Raw genomic sequence first — 22052 nt, 5'->3', positions numbered from 1 at the left:
GTCCATTAGCAAAGGAATGTTGCTTAAGTTCTAAGTCCAATTGGGGTAAGACCAAAACAACAGTCCACTCAAAAGTCTTTTAGGGTTTTTGTTATTATTATGTGCATTAATGGTCAAAGACCAATCAAACAAACAAAACAACAAAGCATATCACACAATATGGTCCAAGTGGACAAAGTGAAAATTGCATAAACATAAACAATTAGAATGATATGTACAATGACAAATGATAATAGAAAAATAAAAGTAAATTGCATTAAAAGTAAAAGCTTGAAAGTAAAAGTTAATGGTTAGTGAGTTAATGGTTAGTTTTGTTTTGGTTTTTGATTTCAAGACATCCTTTGGAGAACACTCAACCCACTTGCCACAAGCATGGATCCTTGAACCAAAACATCTTCCAAAGGAAGGAAAGAAGGCCAAGTTTCCATACAATACCATGGAAGGGGGTAGACTTACAATCTCACTAACTAGAATGCTTATGCCTTTTATGTCACAAATTTAGCGCTACGTTAAGCAATCGTAATTGGGCTTATATAGAAGTCACAACTATTTGAGGTCGGGCAATAGACTTTTGGTGTTAATGCATGTTGGAGACATAGTATTAAAAACTATGCTCATTAAACATACCACACATAAAAAATATGCAAAGGTATGGCCTAATCTCATCCATACTCATGTTAATCTTTCAATCAACTAGCATTAGGACTTTGAGATGTCATTTGGCTAATTGAAATGAATGGATGAAGAAGAGGAATTAGAGGAAGAGGGAAAGGGATGAATGAGATCACAAATTGGTCAAAGGAGGACTTTTACCAAATTAATATTATTCATTCATTTTGCGAGATGGAATGTACATTCCATCAATCCCCTAAATCCAATAATATTAACTTGACAAAGTCAAATCAACCTTGACCCAAGCCCAACAACAAATGAGAAACTCAAATAAGTCAATCCAAATGGTCAACACAATTAAAATGGCATTTATTCAATTAAAAATATTAAAATAATGCATTAAAGTCAAATATGTTTTGTTCAAATCCTAAAATCATATCAAAACACCAAATAAATGGCCATATGATTTATCATAGGTCAAACAAGGTCAAAGGACCTTGGATAAAAAATTTCATAATTTTTGGACACTTAAAAATATTTTTAAACAATTAAAAACAAATGAAAAATCAATTAATTCATGAAAAACATTAATAATGATCCAAAAAATAACTTCAATTTAGAATGTGAAAGAAAAAAATATTTGAAAACTTTGGTGAAAGTCTCATATTTTTTGGATCAATATTAAATTTATTATGAATTATTGAAGAAAATGGAATTAAATGGAAAATCAAAAAATGCAAAAATACGTGGAACATCAGATTTCCCTCATTAATTGAGGTGGCAGATCTGATGATCCATAGCGCGCGTTCCACCGACACGTGAGTCAACTGCGTGACAAACATGGTATTTACAAGGAACGATTGAGATTATAACGTGAGGAATGGATCACACGATCTAAACCAAAGACAACTCATCACCGGAGCCAGAGCTCCAGTTGTCTTCTCCGACGAGCTTCGCCAGACTGGTCATCATCAACCATCACCAAAATTTCAAACAAGGACATCATTTTAAAGAGAAAACATCATTGAGCACGAATATCACCTCCATTTCTTCCAATTCCAACTATATTGAGAGATATGTGGAATTGAAAAATGAGGTTCATGATCTGAGTTGCTTCGATTCAGCCTCAAAGCAACTCAAACACCTTGCCTACATTGGTAGGACTTCAGCCAACACAATAATCAGTGGAATTGAGCAAGAAACAAGGAGAATCGAAGAGATCAAATTTTCTGCAAATTACCTTCAATGGAGGTCTGAGCTTGTTAGATCTTGATCTGAATCGTGCTTTGCTTCACTTAAATTGCTTGTAGAAGAGGAATGGAAAGGCTTAGAAGCAATGGATTCCCGGATAATTGAATTCCAAAACAGTGGAGATTCAAGCTCAAATTCAAATGAATTTCTCAGGTTTATCCTCTTGGTATGAAGGGTTTTCTATGGGGAATCTAAGTTGGCGTAGTGTGTGTGTGTGTTAATTCTGATCACAAGAGCTTCAATTTATGGAGAATTCAAATGATATTTGCACACTCTTTCAACTTTCCAATTTTGGCAAAATGATGTAAGCAAGTTGCATGGGCGCGCATAGGCCCATAGAATGATTGTTCAAAAGTCCAAAATGAAGTTCAGATGCATTGGAGATGAATTGGATTGCAAGGAAATTGAGCATTGTCATTTGAAGTTTGATCCATGCCACATGATACCAGCCTGTTTAAGCCATGTGCAACCTATGCATTTCTCCTCCAAAATGCATGAATTTTAGCTTTTTGGGAAGGTGAGATCAAGGGGAACAAGTTTTATGTTGAACACTTTTTCATTTGGAGCTTGTAACTTGGAGATATTTGAGATGGAAATTTGGAAAAATTTGATATATCAAAAATTTTCTAAGTGTCAAGCCATATGTCTCAATATTCCACCTTGCTTAACTTTTTATGGGAGCTTCAAATGAGAAAGGTGTCTTCATAAAAGTTGTAGACATCTCAAATACCTTCAAAATGGTCACAAATTTCATGTCATTTGGATTTGAAATGTTAGAGTTATACATTTTTGAAGTTTGGCAAAATCACTTGATCAATGGTATAGGTAAAAAATGACCTATAATGTAGCCTCATATCACATGTGCAAATAAGTTGAATTTGCTCCCACTCCAAACATCAAAGTTGAAGTAGACACATTGAATTTTATTTTTCAACTTGGAAATCTTTCATCTCATAAAAATTGAGCAAGTTATGGCCTTGGGAAGTTGACTTTCAAATTAGGGTTTAGACAAAATGACCTATAATGTTTCAACATAGAAAATGATTTTACAAGCAAAAATAACTCTAGGTATAAAAATGAAAGTTGTTTATAATGTCATTTAGAGTAAGTTTTATCTTTGAATCATTTTCATATGATGAAAAATGTAGGAGATAGGGTCTAGGGAGACCCAGTTTCGATCAAATGAATTCATCTAGCCAACCACCATCAACCAACTTGCTAACTTCCAATTCTCTTGACTTTCTTGGCTCATGGTAGATGATATATGTATAATATGATGAAATTTGAAGTGTCCCTTGAGAAATTTGATCAATTGGTGAGATAGCTTGTTGGAGAAGTTACTATAGATACCTAGTCAAACTAGGGTTTCCAAGGCAAATCACCCTCAAACTCTTGAAGCAAACTTGATCAATATAACATGTAGAAGTAATTGGGACTCATATATGATGCTTATAACCATTATTGAATCAATTCTTGGTTGTGTTCTTTGTTCATGAGGGTCTCAAGACCCTAGGTATGGTCAATGAATTAAGGAGATCATGTCTCTTACCTACAAAAGAGTTAGATAGATACAAAGACATATTTTTGGTATTTTGGGTTAGTAAAATGATAATTTACAAGTATGATATAATCACAAAGTGCTTGATGATCTCTCCCAAAGCAAACCCAATGAAAAAGGGTAAGGAGGATGCCAAGGTATGATCCCAATGCCAATGCTTATGATGAAATTTCATGAGGGATCTTAGGGTCAAAATTGGGGTCTTACAACATCGTGGTTGAAGTTTTAATTAAATGACGAAAATTCAAGCAATCTGGCGTACACCAATCGTTAGAGTAATCGGGAGATAGTGAAGCGGATGCTCACTATACTCTTTTTCATCCCAAGTTTTAACTTAAAAAAAAAATCTTTGGAAATCATATTTACTTTGAAAATGTGATTGGTGTTTATGAGTTTTAGGGTTTTAATTGGGTGACAAGAATTCGAGCAACATGGCGTACGCCAATCGTTCGAGCACTTGAGAAATAGTGAAGCGAACGCTTACTATGTTCCTTTTCATCCCAAACTTAAATGATAAAAGAGTATTCTTTAGAAACGATATTGGTTTGGAAAAAATGGTCTGAATTCGGATTTATATGATTAATTGTGTTTAGATAGAAATACTTGGTATTTGATCAAAATTTAGGTTAATAACAAGATACATGACGAATTAAGCATTTATTTACTTTATTAAATCAACTACTCATTTAATCGTAATATCCTAAAATAGACAAGTATGTACACTAAAATAGACAAGTATTTACAGTGTAAATTAAAAATAACAATGATAATAAAATAGTATGAATTAGAAAGATAAGTGAATTAAAAATTGGGTGCAGGAATAAGGTAAAGGGGTAAAATCCAATTGGAGAACCACAAGGGCCCGAGGCCTCGTTTCCTCCATTGGGCCAGGCGGGTCCGAAAGCCCAGAACCTTTTGGACGAAGACCAAAAGAAATAGAGGAAACTGAAAGGGAGGTTGCACTGTACGCATGTTATGCCTGGAATTCCAAGTGGCGGCTAGCTGCATTGGAGATGTAAGCAGACCTTGGGAATACTCACTAGAGTGTTGTTTATCACGCCCATTAACGATAAAATCGGCTGCTCTTTACTACACATAACCATTAATTATTAACAAAAGAAGATACCATCATTATTAAAGATGGTGCTGATTTATTCTTCCTTGAACTCTTAACAGACATAATCAACTCTTTTTAAAGAGAAGGAAAATGATACAACTTTCTTAATTCTCAAACCCCTCTCTACCAGAAGAAACGGTGGTCGCCACCGCTATCTCCTCCACACAAAAACCCACCAAAACGAAAAGAAATAAGCAACACCCTTCCTAAACTCCTTATTGAGCCAATATTTTATACCCCAAACCTCCAATCGAGCCACCCTGCCACCGGATCAAGCACGTCCTCCGCTCAACATAAAAAACCTAATTCTTCCTAAATCGACGACAAAACCCGTTACTATCTAAACTCGAATAAAATCCAACAGGAAGCAAAGTAGGATAGACGCACATACAGCAACACACAAGCGCGTTATTGAAAGAAAATCATGTAAAATAAATATTTCAGCTTGAATCAAAGTCAAGTGGGTAGGCAAGCAAAAGTCGATCAACCCCGTATAAAGGAAACAACAATCACAATAGGTTTAACAAAAGCAAAAAAAATGGGGAAAACTGGGGCGGAGATCACCTCGTCAAGTGTTGCAAATCCGACAAGAGTTCGTCATCTATATTTACCTCAAGTGTATCTTCGTCCCTGTTGGTGGATCCTCTTGAGATTCCTTCTCCTTCCCTCTTCTGCTTGTATGGTTGCTCCTTGTTTTGTTGCTGTTACTACTGGGGCGATGGTTGTTAGCTCAAACTCGTTAAGATTCCAGGTGAAATTTTCTCAAACCTAGAGATTTTAGACCTTTATGCTTTCTATTGGGTTTTTCAGCAGAGTAACGACACTTATTTTTTCTCCTCCTTGCAGCGATCTGGATTCCCCTTTATATAGAAACAGGCGAGTTCTTTTGATTGTGTGCAAATGATGCGCTGGTGAAATCCGCAATCTGTTAGTGAAAGATCTCCCTCAGATTTGTGGGGACTAAATAGGTGCCATGTATCAATTTCTTTGTGTGTAGTGTAATGTCCAATCCTTCTAGAACATGTGGTCCCATGGAAGAAAATCTAGCTGCTTGTTGTCACGTTATGTTTGTTGCCTGCGTTTGGGACTAAGTGTTCTTGTTTTAATTATCAATTTAATCCACTATCTATTCGCGTTTATTCCGATCCTCCTTGATTTCGCGTGCAAGATACAAATTGATTTGGAGTTTTTTATTTCTGTTTCGATTCAATTTGGAACAGTTACATTGTAAATCCTGACTTGGAGTTGAAAGCGAAACAAAAGGACTTGCGTGTTTTGCGTTTTGAACTTTTAGAGATGAGAGTGTGAGCATTCTTGTTTCAATGCAGAATGGCCCTTGTTGACTGATATATCAGAGCGGTTTTGGTAAGTCGTTTATGCTTTGGCTAGATTTTTGGTTTTGTATTGTTTTGCTGCTAATGCCATGTATTTTCACTGTGTTTTCAAGGTTTTGCAGCCCAGGGTAGCTTATGAAGCTTGGATTCCACCGCATCTGGTTTTGGTAGCTGGCCTTGCGATGGGATTGGCAGCAGCATACACTTCAATTGCCTTCATTTCCCCTTTTGACGTGCAGTAGGTATGATACTGATTTAGATGCCATGATTTGCTGTTGATTCATGTTTGGCCTTGTAACACTTTGCTGCTAAGGTAGCTTGCACTCCTTTTGCTTTTAACTCCATTTTTGTGTCGTCGTAGCAGCTTTGCATCTGAACTTTTATTTTGTGTCTTATGGTTTTTGTATGAGCATGTAATGGATTTATCTTATAATGCCAATGATTCGTTTTTCCCTTGCAGGTTGTATACATGTCGGTTTGGTTATGCAATTAGAGAGTGATTCGCACATTCGAGAATGGCTCTAATGCAGGCTTGATATTATTCCGTACGCATTGTTGTTAGCAATGACACTATAATTGGGAGAAACTTAATGCTTGTTTATCAATTGGGCATTCGGATGGAAAACGGAAAGAGTGCGAGCAAACTCTGCAAAACCAAGTGTTGATTCTAAGTGTTGGCAGCAATTTTGGTAAAACAAAGAGTGTTCACAAGATGTCATGTGTGATGTCTTAACATAAGATATCCTGTGTACCTGCTGGAATTCAAGAACATGTGCAAGCAGGATTGTTTCAGAATGCCACATACAATGACAAGGCTTCTGATATTGGCTGTACCTGCTGGAGCTTAAATGGAAGACATGTTCATGCAGGATTGTTTCAGATGACATACACAATGTCATGGCATCTGATATGGCTGTACCTGCTAAAAGCTATAAAAGGAATTACTGGATTATGCAGAATTTTTCCAGGATGTCAGACCCGATGTCATGACATCCTGTATACAGAACATTCAGTATGAAAGTCTGGTGTTTTGTGATTGCACAATTAATGGCAATCTTTGGATGATTGAAGATATGGCTAGCTGGCGCATTCAATCATGGATTACAACCTGATTTACATATTTTCTAAAGAGATCTAACCAGCTGTTATAAAAAGATTTGATTGGAAAATAGATTTAGGGTTTTCAAGATGTCCAAGTCCAGCTGGATGCTTCTATAAAAAGGGACTTAGAAAACCTGTTTGAATACACAACCAAGACTGAGCAAAATATAGAGAGAGAGCTAGGGTTTGTGTCTGTTTAGTCGTAAGACTTGTAGGTCATTCAAGTCATCCATTGATGATTGAATTGGATTAATTTGTGGTTGTAATTTGTCACTCTAAAGCTGTTAAGCAAGAGTGTGTGTCTACTTGATCAAAGCTGTGAAGCAAGATCAAGTGTGTGTCTTCTTGATCAAAGCTTTGAAGCAAGATCAAGAGTGTGTCTTCTTGATTGAAACTGTGAAGTAAAATCAAGAGTGTGTAATTGAAAAGTATTTTCTTTTCACAAGGGATTGTTGTTTAAAATCACTGGTGTGTGATTGTAAGGGAAGTGAGTGGGTTCTCATATCTAAGAGTGCTTAGGTAGAAGTTGCACGGGTAGAGATTAGGTGAGAAAGACTGTAACTTGTTGAAGTGTACAGATAGTCTTTGAACTAATTCTATTTTAGTGAATTTCCTTCCTGGCTTGGTAGCCCCCAGACCTAGGTAAGTTGCACAGAACTGGGTTAACAATTGCTTGTGTTATTTGCTTTACCATTCTGTTTATTTATCCATTGTGTGTTGACAGATATCAGTGTCGTAACATTACCTTCGACATCTTATATCTGATACCAGAATTTCAATTGGTATCAGAGCAGGCATCCTGCTCTAGTTCTGGGTGAGATCTAGGGGCAATACTTTCTGGTACAATGGAGAGGGATGGAGGATCTGTTCATAGGCCACCAATTTTAGATGGTTCTAACTATGACTATTATAAACCTAGAATGGTAGCCTTTTTAAAATCCCTTGATAACAAGGCTTGGAAAGCTGTCTTGACAGGCTGGGTGCACCCTGTAGTCACTAAATAAGGAGAAGCCACTAGTGAGAAGAAGCCTGAAGAACAATGGTCCAAGGAGGAGGATGTTCTTGCTCTTGGAAACTCTAAAGCCTTGAATGCAATATTCAATGGGGTAGACAAGAATATTTTCAGGCTGGTAAATAACTGTGATGTGGCCAAAGATGCTTGGGACATTCTCAAGACCACTCATGAAGGCACCTCTAGGGTAAAGATGTCTAGACTTCAGCTGCTCACCTCCAAGTTTGAAAACTTAAGGATGAAAGAAGATGAAAACATTCATGAATTTCACATGAGTATCCTTGAGATTGCTAATGCTTCAGGAGCCCTGGGAGAGAAGATGACAGATGAAAAATTGGTAAGAAAAATACTTAGGTCACTCCCTAAGAGATTTGCAATGAAGGTGACTGCCATAGAAGAGTCTCAAGACATCTCCAACATGAGGGTAAATGAGCTAATTGGATCCCTCCAAACCTTTGAGATGGGGTTGAATGATAGAACTGAAAAGAAAACCAAGAGCATTGCCTTCATATCCAACACAGAAGAGGAAAACAGTCAAGATATGGATAACGAATGGGCCAATGAAGTTGCAATGCTGGGGAGACAGTTTAACAGATTGTTAAAGAAAATGGATGTAAGATCCAAGGCAAATGTTAAGAACATCTCATCTGACATCAATAATGGAAGAAGAGTTAGGCCAGAAGAGAAACCCAAAGAAGGAAAATAAGTAAAGTGCTATGAATGTGATGGGTATGGACACATTAGAACAAAATGTGGAACCTACCTCAAGAAGCAGAAGATGAGTCTTGCTGCCACCTGGTTAGATGAGAGTGATACAGAGGAGGCTGCAAATCTTGGGATTGCTTTGACAGGAAGATGGGGATCTGATGAAGACTCAAGTGATGGTGAAGTAACCTTTGAGGAATTGGCCTCTACCTACAGAGAGTTGTGTCATAAAAGTGTAGATCTGAGCAAGCAGGTTTTAAACCAGAAGAAAGAAATAACCCAACTTGAAAATGAGAAGGTAGAATACTTGGAAACCATCTCCAAATTGAAAACAGAAGTTGTGGGTCTGAAGGACAAGCTAGATGAATGTCAACAAGTTGAGAGCCAGAAGATAGTACAACTGGAGAATGAAAAGGCAGAACAGGTGGAAACCATCTTCAAACTAAAAACTGAAGTCATGCTCTTAAACTCAAAACTAGAAGAGACAACCAAGTATGTAAGGATGCTGAACAATGGATCTGACTCCTTAGAAAATATTCTCCAATATGGACTAATCACAGGAGCCAAATCTGGAATAGGGTACCATAAATCTAAGGCTGAAAGTAGTTACAATGGTTACAAACCTCAAGCTAAACCTAAATGCAGCAATAGTAAGAGCAGTCCTTGAAATTCTGGTGTAGTCAGAATTCAGATGTTCTACTCCAAGTCATGACATCTGATCTAACATTGTAACTAATACAGGAAGACAATTATTAACCACTGTACTAATATGCACACGTTCACAGATGTCACGACATCTCATTCTATGTCACCCTAGAATGGATGAACACCTGGTTCTGTGCATCAGGAAGAAAGACTCAACAGAGATCAATCCTAGCACTCACTTCTGTTGTTTTCTTACACAGTTATCAACATGATGTCTTACTGTTGATTTCGGACATCATCTGTTACATTGTTCCAGTGTGTTTGTCTTTTACTTGTATTTCCTGAATTAAAGGTTGAACACGCTAATCTAATTTCCACTTATTAGATTGCTAACAACTAGGCTATTTGTTAGGTTCATTAATTGTAGGTTAGTAGTTGGTTTCCTGGATTTTAGCTCAGCTGTTGAATCCCTGAAGAATAGCCTGAGAAAAATACTGAAACAGAAAAAACCAATCATCCTACACTTTAGCACATGCTGTTGGGAATGAATGTCACAACATTCAGTTCGATAGCCAGAACATATGTTGAGTCTGTTATGTTCCTGGAAAAGGACTGTGCTAAGTTTGCAGTACTGTAAAAGACCAACTAGTCTCTACTTCAGTATCAGCCTTCAGTATCAACTGTCAAAACATCCAGTTTGACAGTTTCACAATGATCCTTCGGCCAGGTCTGTTATCCTTGAAAAGAACAGACTTAAATAAATACTGAACTGAAACTAACCTGCTTATTATTCAGTATACGCTGTCACTGATGAATGTTACAACATTCTGATTGACATTCAAACAGAAGGCTATATACCAGGTCTGTTATCATCTTGATAAGCTGACTGGAATACCAGCTGAGTTATGACAGTAATAAAAACACATGCAGAAGGAAAACAAACACAGGAAATTGTTAACCCAGTTCAGTCCAACATGACCTACATCTGGGGGCTACCAAGCTAGGAAGAAGATCCACTATCAGCAGTATTAATTCAGAGTTAAACTCCCCCGTTTACAACTCTTCACTTAATCCCTACCCAATGCAATCTATACCTAGGAACTCCTAGATAGAAACCTCCAGTTTCCATTCCTATCACTACAAATACAATGTAATGTTAACACACCTTGAACTTGCTTCACAGCTTCATTCAAGAACAAAATCACTCTTGCCTACAGGCTTTGAGTTACAAATACTCTCAGCTTCGACCACTGAGAAACACATGGTAACCTTCCCACAGATTGGGAGGTTTACCTCACACACACCCCTAAAAATTCATTCTAAGAGGCTTACAAAAACTAGGTTACAATGTGCTATTTATAACCTAATCACCCAACTGGATTTGGGCCTTCAGAAAATCGCAGCAAACTTGTTCTTTGCTGTTACAAATACAGCAGAAAATTTCTGCTACAAACAAGGTCTTCAATCCTAAAATCTCTCCATATATATCTCCTTATTTTGAGCCTATATATCTTCTGATTGAGTCTTTAAGACCTCCACATGGGAGTTGGGATATTCACCAAATATCCTCACTAATCCCAGAATATATACTGAATTAATTAATTCAGTTTTCTACACATGTGCGATGTCACAGGCATGATGTCGTGACATCGTACATGACATGTTGGTCCAGATGTTGAACTTCTTCAACCCAACATATTAAAACAACAGAGATGATTACATTATTTGTTTTACAAAATTAATGCCAATCCTAAGGTATTAACAATCTCCCCCTTTGGCAAATTTTAGCTAAAACAAATAAACTTTGCACTGGACAAAACATCCCAATATGGGTATGCTCTTCATCTCTGTCATTGACTCCACCACCACAAACACCAAAGTTGGTGTACATGAGGAAGTAGAGGTACAAGAATCAGTTGTACCAGAACCCTTCCCCTCAATAGGAGAGCTTCCTGAAGAGTATGTAATGCTGAGTACATAGGCAATGTGACTCAGATCACAAGGCACAGTTGTCTTCTTAACTCAGATCACACGACACAAGTGGTATACCCAGTTGGTGGATTTTGTGCCTGACGCCAGTTTCTGTTTGCTACCACAACCATCTTGCTTCTGGTACATTCTCAACCCCAGGACTGTATTTCTCTCCCCCTTTTTAGCTAAACATTTGTAAAGGCACCCCTCACAAAACCAGATCCAGGCGTAGCTTGCCCAAACCTTAACATACCCCATGATTCTGAGGGAATGGAGTGTTTCTCTTGTGAGAAGAAGAGGGCTATTACATCCTTCAAATAGTCCAGCCCGTGCTTAGGAATTAACGGTAGGAATAAATGCTTGGTCAAGATTCATTAATTTTTGCTGAGAAACAGTTAGAGAATCCCCAACAAAATCTCAGACTATCTTTGAATATCTTTTATATCTCTTGACTGTTTCTTTTCCAAAACAGCAGTTCCAGTGCATGGAGACTATTCCATATATGTAGTCAGACACGTTGCACGCGATGTCTTAACATTCCACGCGTCTTTTTCCTGCATTCTTCCAGTATTCAACATTTCCCAAGACCCCTGTCATACCTCCAGTAGAGACTTGACATCTGGCACTGCTACAGCCAAATTCCCACCCTTCAGCATATGGTTACTCCCCCTGTACCACACAGCTGTAGCCATCAGGCTTATTCTGATTTATCAGAATTAGACACATCACCCTTATAATTCCTAATGACTTTAAGATTCAGAAGGAATTGACAGCATTGTCCAGGGCAATGTCATGACATCCGGTCAGACATTCTTCTGCTCACTCAGCCTTGACATACATCACAGCATCCTGATAACTGACAAGGTGCCATACCTAGTTATCTGAGAATACATAGACCACAAGCTTGATGACAAAACTCCCCCTGTCATGGACAACCTGCTCTCCTCTTGAAACTTGGAGGTCACACATGAGCATATCCAACACCCCAAAGTTGGACCTTCACATACTACCTGATTCAAAGAGAATCCAAACCACTTGATGAATGGAAAACGTAAGACGCATCTTCATGTCTTCAAGAGTACCCCCTCTGTTCAACCCTCTTGGCTGACCACATCCACACTCTGTGTCACTCTCTCTTTTGACCAGAACAAAAGACCCCTTCACAAGATGTTCTAACATCAGCTGGGACATCCTTCACAACATAACAAGGAATACCATCTGATAGTCTTCAGATATCATTGTGTCACCAGCTTGATCAAGAAGAACCCAGACATAAATTGGGACATATACATTTTCATCCCATTATAAGAGATAATCTTCCATAGATAGCTCAGAACTCCTACCACAAGCTCCAAGAGATGAATGGAAAACACCTCCTTTTGTCTTCAACTTACTACTTTTCTGCTCAAAAGTAATTTGTCTCAGACTTTCCTCAAGAATAATCAGCTGCTATAAGTGTATTATCTTGATTCTTCGAACTCACTTCTGAGATAGACCAAATGCCACTGGTTGATTACCTCCTTCATGAATCCTCATATGAAAAAGTCAAATGCCATTCTTTGACCTCTCCACGTTTATCAGACCTCTCCCAAAGATATTCTGACCTTCCAAGTGAGACTTGAACTTCAAGCTACATGTTGAACAAAACTTAGATTTTCTAAGACATGAACATGTAACATCCTTTCTATCCAGTAACTCCAAAGAACTGCAACGAGAACAACCTTTTTGAAGTATCCAATCTACAACCCTGTAGACCCTTCTATCTCAAGTTGATGTGTCACTTCACCAACTAAGAATCTGATGTTGAACCAAATGTCACAACATTGTGTTTTGACATCTAGCTGTTGAATTCAGCTCCTTCTTCTGCCACTTGAAAGAACTTCCTCCCTTCACAGAACAAGAGTTCAATGTTCTCATAGACTTGATTGTGGAACCAAGTTTGAGTAAACAACCTCCATCCTGCAGGTTTGCAGTTAAGTCATCCAAGCTCACACCTTGATGAATCCTTGCTTCTTCTCCAAAGACATCAGACACTCTGATGCATGAGTCTTCAGAAGGACCAGTTAGAAACTAACCCTTCAGCTATACCAAGGATTCCACATCCTAAAGCAAGGCTGTTTCCATGATGTCAAGACTGCTGCCACTTGTTCTTGACTCCACAATGTGCATAAGCTAATGCACTTCCTTACCTAGACCAGAAATAAACTGATCCAAGTAACCACCATCAAGACTATGATGTCTTCTTCTTCTTGTACATACCAAGGCTGAATCATGTTTCTTGCCAGGAAACCTTTTCAGAGATCATATGCTTTTACTGCCACCAAAGAGATAGATCATAAACCCATGTACTATCCTTCCTGTGATTCTGCACAGGGTCTTGAAGAAGAGATGTTCCAACATCTTTAAGAACATCAATTATCTTGAGCTCCAAGGATAATCAATTACATACTTGTACTTGGCACAAGTTGACATTGATCTTAAATCCTTTCCCAATATTCCTTTCAGATACTTCCACCATAAGACTACTTTGAAAATACTCTTCTAGTGTCAACATCTTCTGCTTGCAAGCACTTCAACAGTGTTGAAAATCTTCTCAGATTAAATTCACCCTTAGGAATGAGAGAGATGAATTCTTCCTTGCACATGTGTCACACCACCACCAGAACCCATGTGACACAGGTCAACAGCCAACCAGACCCCAGGCTGACCAAATGTGAGGAGGTTAACCAAAACTCCCCCTCAAATTAACAATCATGGAAACTTCACACCAATATCCATGCATTGTACAGACATGTCTCAACATGACATACACCATCCCTACCAGTGGCACCTAACTCTATGAGTTATACCTAGACATACTCCAATCACACCAATCAGACTTCAGCTGACCATAAGTACTAGTGAAAGACAACAACACTAGTCCATAGTAGATATGCATTGCCAGAGCATACTACCTCAACCAACCTCTGAATCTTCATATTCTCACTCCTTGAAAGAACTGCCACTTCTGATCGTGGTGTTTGAATAACAAGATTCATGGTCCCCATCCTCTTAAATGGAATAGCAGTCAGGTTACCCTATTATTGACTTCTATCATCCAGGGGACTTGTCTTCCAGTACACCATAGTACTTCAGGAAACAACTATCCAACCCTGATCAATCTACAGGAATAAGGCACACAACGGGGATTGCACAGTGTCACATTTCAACCAGCTCCACTTCTAGAGATCAGACTTCTAAAAGTGACCTTCTTGAGCACACACACAGTTGACCCTACCCTTGTCAACTTAGCACACACAGATGTCAATTAGATTTAAAATAAATGCTGGTTACAACCAGACCTTAAAGGATACCAGCTACAACTGGATTTGGTCAAAGACATTGGTGACAACCAGACTTAACAGACGATGCCAGTAACAACTGGTCTCAGAGGTCAAGGGATACAATCAACAACGAGACCTGAGATTATACAAATGAGCGCGAAGCACTTCGGGCTATGCATGATTTGGATTTTTCTTATATGCATGATGTATGAATGATCATGAAATGCAAATGCTGACAATATATAGACTGGAAATTAGGGAAAGTTTTATGAAGGTACTGAATCCCCAACACCAATAACTCAACCAAAGGAGTGAGTAAATGCATCAAAGGAGGATCTATCAAGCTGAACAGTTACAATTGGCCCAATAATCCTTCCAGAGAATGATAAATTTGTGCTCTATGGAGATAGATGTTGATCATCCAATGGGAGTCTTGCAACTTGAGACTTGTGGGGAAAGACGAAAGGTTTCCTTTTTAATATTTCCACATGTCAAAGCAAAATTGTGTTTTTCCATACGTTGAAAAATTTCTTTTTGAGTTCAAAATTCATTATTAACAAATAAATGACATTTTGTATAACAAAGAAAACCAGAGAAAAATAGCAAATGATAGGATTTGATAGGCAAACTTATATTTATTCAAGAATGGTAGCACACAAATGGCGTAGCTCCATGGAATGTTACAAATTTGAAAATGGCAATAGGGAAAGGTTTACATTGAATCGTAATGACTACTACTATCCCTAATAACAATGACTTCACGAGACCTCACTTTTGAAGGGAGTAACTAGATTGATCTTCCATTTTTAGCTCTTCTGTGTTGATCAGTGACGAACCGATGCAGTTTATGCCTTTTGTCCCTAATTTTTGCCTGGATCGCCCTTTCGGGTTTTCAATCCACCGGGACGCTCCTTTTTGCCTAAGTCGCCCTTTCAGGTTTTCAACTTAGCGAGCTATCATTTTTTATCCCTAACTTTTGCCTGGACCGCCCTTTCGGGTTTTCAGTCCACCGGGATTTGTTAGGCATAGTATCTTTTGACTGCATCAGAGTTCACAGGGTGAATGAGCTCTTCGCCATCCATAGTTGTGAGAAATAGAGCACCTCCAGAGTATGCCCTCTTTACAACGTATATGCCTTCATAGTTGGGAGTCCACTTCCCACGTGAATCTTTGTGTACTGGCAAGATCTTCTTGAGCACGAGATCTCCTTCCTTGAACTCTCGAGGACGGACCTTCTTGTCAAATGCCTTCTTGATTCGTTGCTGGTACAATTGTCCATGGCACAGTGCGGTCATCCGCTTCTCATCAATGAGATTAAGTTGATCATAGTTGTTTTGGATCCATTCGGCTTCGTCCAGCTTGGCTTCCATCAATATTCTCGTCGAAGGTATCTCTACTTCGACTGGAAGAACTGCGTCCATCCCATACACTAAGGAGAATGGGGTTGCCCCTGTTGAAGTGCGAACTGAGGTCCGGTATCCATGCAAAGCAAAGGGTAGCATCTCGTGCCAATCCTTATAAGTTTTCACCATCTTTTGCAGGATCTTCTTGATATTTTTGTTGGCAGCTTCAACAGCACCATTCATCTTTGGACGGTATGGAGAAGAATTATCGTGGTCAATCTTGAAACTCTCACATAATTCTGTCATTGTCTTGTTGTTCAAGTTTGAACTGTTGTCGGTGATGATCTTGCTTAGGATTCCATAGCGGCAGATAATCTCCTTCTTGATAAAGCGAGCAACCACATGTCTCGTCACATTGGTGTAGGAAGCAGCCTCTACCCATTTAGTAAAGTAATCGATGGCAACCAGGATGAAGCGGTGACCATTGGAAGCTTTAGGCTCTATAGCACCAATCATGTCGATGCCCCACATTGAGAAAGGCCAAGGTGATGTCAAAACATTCAATAGTGTTGGCGGTACATGCACCTTATCAGCATAAATTTGGCATTTATGACATTTTCTTGCATAGCTGAAACAATCGGATTCCATGGTCAACCAGTAATATCCAGCTCTCAAAATCTTTTTGGCCATGGCATGTCCATTGGCATGGGTTCCAAAAGATCCTTCATGAATCTCCTTGATTAACATGTCTGCTTCATGTCTATCCACGCATCTGAGCAGAACCATGGCATGGTTTCTCTTGTAAAGCACATCATTTCTCAAAAAGAATTTGGACGATAACCTCCTTAGAGTTTTCTTATCCAACAATGTAGCATCTTCTGGATACTCTTGACTTAAAAGATATCGCTTGATGTCATGAAACCAAGGTTTACCATCAATTTCTTCTTCAATTAGTTGACAGTAAGCAGGCTCGTCCCTTCGCTCGATTCGAATAAGTGGAGCTTCATTATGGAATCTGACTTGGTACATTGATGCTAATGTTGCCAAAGCATCATCCACTTGATTCTCTACTCTTGGGATGTGATGGAAAGTGATATCATCGAAGTATTCTATCATCTTCACAACATGGGCACGATACGGGATCAACTTCGTATCACGAGTTTCCCATTCTCCTTTGACTTGATAGATCACTAAGGCTGAATCTCCATACACCTCAAGGATCTTGATTCGGAGATCAATTGCAGCTTCAAGACCAAGGATACAAGCTTCATATTCAGCGACATTATTCGTACAATCAAAGCACAACCTTGTTGTGAAAGGGGTAAAGCCACCATTTGGATTCATCAAAACAACTCCCACACCATGACCACTGTAATTGGAGGAACCATCGAACGCGAGCTTCCATCGAGACCCTGGTTCTGGTCCTTCATCTGGGCCTGGGGTCTCACAATCCTTTATCACCATTATATCCTCATCGGGGAAATCAAACTTCAATGGCTGATAGTCTTCAACTGGTTGGTGAGCAAGATACTCTGCTAACACACTTCCCTTGATTGCCTTCTGGGTTACGTATTGGATGTCGTACTCTGACAAAAGCATCTGCCAACGGGCAAGTCTTCCAGTCAAGGCAGGTTTCTCAAAGATATACTTTATTGGATCCATTTTTGAGATCAACAAAGTAGTATGGCAAATCATGTACTGCCTCAAACGACGAGCGGCCCATGCTAGCGCGCAACAAGTTTTCTCCAAAAGAGAATATCGACTTTCACAATCGGTAAAATTTTTACTCAAATAGTAAATAGCATGTTCTTTCCGATCAGTTTCGTCATGTTGCCCCAGTACGCATCCCATTGACCCTTCAAGCACAGTCATATACATGATTAATGGCTTTCCTGGGACAGGTGGAATCAGAATAGGAGGCTCTTGCAAGTATTGACGAATCTTCTCAAAAGCATTTTGACAATCGAAATTCCATTCAACAGCTTGATCTTTTCGAAGCAATTTGAAGATAGGCTCGCACGTGGCCGTCATGTGTGAGATAAACCTTGAGATGTAATTCAAACGTCCCAGGAAACCTCTAACTTCTCGCTCGGTACATGGAGCAAGCATTTCTTGTATAGCTCGGACCTTGTCGGGGTCCACCTCAATTCCTCGTTGACTAACGATGAAACCAAGCAACTTCCCTGAACGGACACCGAATGTGCATTTTCCAGGGCTTAATTGTAATCTAAACTTTCTGAGGCGTTCAAACAACTTCTTCAGATGGTTCATATGATCTTCTTCGTTCTGAGATTTAGCGATCATGTCGTCAACATAGACCTCTATCTCCTAGTGCATCATATCATGGAAGAGAGTGACCATAGCTCTTTGGTAAGTTGCCCCAGCATTTTTGAGTCCGAAAGGCATTACCTTGTAGTAAAAGGTGCCCCAAGGGGTAATAAAAGTGGTCTTCTCCATGTCATCTGGAGCCATCTTGATTTGATTGTATCCCGAGAAACCATCCATGAAGGAGAATACAGCAAAACTTGCAGTGTTGTCTACTAGAGTATCAATGTGTGGTAGAGGGAAATCGTCCTTTGGGCTAGCTCTGTTCAAATCCCTATAGTCAACACAAATCCTCACCTTACCATCCTTTTTGGGCACAGGTACAATATTAGCTACCCATTGTGGGTACTTCGCCACTGCGAGAAAACCAGCATCAAATTGCCGCTTGACTTCTTCGCGAATCTTCAGAGCCATATCTGGTCTTGTTCTTCGGAGTTTCTGTTTTACTGGCGGGCAGTCCGGCTGAAGCGGTAGCTTGTGCTCAAAGATGTCGGTGTTTAGACCTGGCATATCCTGGTATGACCATGCAAATACATCCACATATTCTTGTAGCAACTTAACCAATCTCTCTTTGATGCTTGCTTCAAGCGTAGTGCCAATTTTGACTTCTTTCTTCTCTTCCTCTGTGCCAAGGTTGATTGTTTCCACCGGTTCTTCATGTGGCTGAAGGGCTTTGGACTCGTGCTCGAGCAGCCTTGCCAATTCATCGGGGATGTAACAATCTTCTTCACTCTCTTCTTCCGCTTGGTAGATAGGGGAATCAAAGTAATGAGAGGTAGTAAAGTCATTGGATTCAACGGGGTTATCATTTATTCTGCATGTTTGAATGATTGATTTCTTTTAGAAAAGTGAAAATAAAAGATGCATAAATGAAATGTTTTTTTTGTTTTTGAAAAGATTTCCATTTTCTTAAGAGAAAGCAAAATAAATGAATAATAAGAATTTAACAAAATGCCTTTCATTCATTGATAATGATTATTTGAAAATGGAAATGGGCCCTATAACATGATCCATTAGCCTTGGGCAGAGCTAAGAATTTGAAAGGAAAAATACAACAATTATTACTTTGACAAAGGAAAAATTTCGGGGATCTCAACCGCCTTCCAGTTGTTCAAAGCTGTCTCACATCGGTAAACCAAACATGGCTCATCTTCATTTTCGGTGCTATCTTCAATGGCATTGACCTGATCTCCATGGATGAATCCTGTGCTGAGGAATACTTCCTGGATGCTTCAGGTGTTGTCCTTTGCAGGGACTCGGGCTCCTTTCGCAGTGGAAGGCACATATCCCAGACCAAAGCGATCATGCTTCTCACGAACATCAATAAGCTGACCCCAATCTTCAGGGTTTCCTCCTTCAATGCTAGACTTTGCGCTTTTCAGAGAAGCGAAAGATGAACAAGCTTTCCCAACAGGGTCCTTCATTTCCACAAAAGTGGCATTGGCTATTTCAAGAGCTTGGAAAGAAGTTTCCAAAGCGTCCTCATCAGCCTCAATGTATCTGAAGGATGAAAGGTGACTAACCACAAAGTCCTCTTCTCCAGAAATGATGATTAATTGATTGTCCACTACAAACTTCATTTTCTGATGTAAGGTGGAGGTAACTGCCCCTGCAACATGAATCCAGGGACGCCCCAATAAGCAGCTATATGCTGGATTAATATCCATGACTTGGAAATTAATCGGGAATACGTGAGGGCCAATCAATATAGGCAATTCAACCTCTCCAATCACGGTTCTCCTAGAACCATCAAAAGCTTTCACTACCAAGGCACTAGGCTTCATAGCTGGTCCTTGATAAGATAACTTGGCGAGTGTTCTCTTTGGCATAACATTCAGAGAAGATCCGGTATCAACCAACACTCTTGCCAAAGCATCATCTTTGCATTTTACTAAGATATGAAGAGCACGATTGTGATTTTGTCCATCCTCAGGTAATTCCTCTCCACTGAAGCTCAAAGTATTACAAGCTATGATATTTACAACTACTCCATCAAATTGGTCTACTGTTATGCTTTGTGTTACATGAGCTTGAGCAAGCACCTTCAACAAAGCCTCCCTATGGGCTTGGGAGCTCAATAACAGAGACAAAATAGAGATCTTAGATGGTGTTTGATGCAGCTGATCCACCACTTTGTAGTCACTTCTCTTGATTAACTTCAAGAATTCAACAGCATCTTCGGATTGGACCACTTCGGGTTCTTTAGTGGGAGCTGCAACCGTTGATTCCTTGTTTTGCCCTTGAGGAGTCACATTGAATTCGGGCGTATAGATTCGACCACTACGGGTCATTTTGCTCATTCCTGCAATATTGGTGACGTCTTCACTCATAGTTTCTATCACCTCAGCGTCTGAACTTCCTTCAACAACCTTATCCACAGCAGTAATCTCATATTTCCAAGGCACAACCTTGGTGCTCTCGTAGGGAAAAAGCGTGGGCATACATATTTCCACAGGCGACGAATGACTATTCTCAGGTGCCAACTTTTTGCTATAGTAAGGAATTTCCACTGGTTCGGGTAAATTGAAACAAGGTTCAATTACCAACACATCTTCGTTCTTCACAACACTGAATATTTGAAGCACTCCTTTATCCATTAAATCTTGAATGTTGTCTCGTACCACCTGACATCCCTTTGGGTATGTGGCACACTCTTCACAATTTTCATGATTAACATTAATCATGCCAGCTTTCACCAATCGGGCATGGAATGCTGCCAAAGGAGTCTTTACATCATCCACCTTATCAACCGTAACACCAATAGAAGCGTCCTCAATGGCATTTACCGTAGGATTTCCATGGGGAGGAAGAGGATTGTTCTTCACATTCGGTCCCATGTCCTTAAAAGACAAGATCTTGCTCTCAATCAGTTCACGAACCCTATGCTTTAGAGCGTAACAACCTTCTAGGTCATGCCCAGGGGAACCTTCATGGAAAGGACAGTGTGCATTAGGGTTGTACCATGGAGGCAGACGATCAGGTGGAGGTCCCATAGGCCTGGGAACCACCAAACCCTTTTGCAACAAGGAGGGATAAAGCTCAGTGTATGACATTGGGACTGGATTGAAGGTTGCCCTCTCCCCTTGTCTCCTATTCTGGTTCTGAGCATTTTGCCTTGGCGCTTGAGCTCTCGGTTGTTGATAAACAGGAGCTACTGGTGCTTGTTGATAAGCTGGAGGAGCCGCGGCACGTTGTTGTGAAGGAGAATTGCGATCCAAAACGCAGCGGAAATTAAAATTTTCTCCTTTAAAGATCCTTACGAATGGTCATGATCAGTGATAGAATATTTACCTCTTGTGACGATTGAAACCTTTGGTGCAGATCTCTTGTGACGATCAAAACCTTTGATGCAGATCCACGGAGCGATCACGAACGTTGAACGATGACAACGTCTCTACTCAATCCACACGAACGGATTCCTTCAATCTCAGTGCTAGCTGGTACGAATGAAGGCTTTGAGTGAGAGAGAGAGAGAAAAAATGAAAATAATGCAACCGCAATGAATGCTTCTGCACAAGGGTTCTATTTATAGAACCACTTGTGTGGGCTTCAAGCTAAAAAGCCCACTTAAGTGTATTTTGGCCCATATCTTATAATATGCCCAAAATCACTTAAGCTCATGGTACCTTACCATATTCCGTATTCTACTAAAGTACACCGTACCTTTATGATGTTCTACAATTCACTTAAGGACACCGTACCTTACGGTGTTCCTTAGTTACTCTATCTCTCATCAATCCGTCCTTTGTGTGTGA

Source organism: Lathyrus oleraceus, chromosome 3, assembly GCF_024323335.1.
Source record: "Lathyrus oleraceus cultivar Zhongwan6 chromosome 3, CAAS_Psat_ZW6_1.0, whole genome shotgun sequence".
NCBI classification, from domain to species: domain Eukaryota; kingdom Viridiplantae; phylum Streptophyta; class Magnoliopsida; order Fabales; family Fabaceae; genus Lathyrus; species Lathyrus oleraceus.
The sequence above is the reverse complement of the archived record's forward strand: the minus strand, read 5'-3'. Positions refer to the sequence as shown.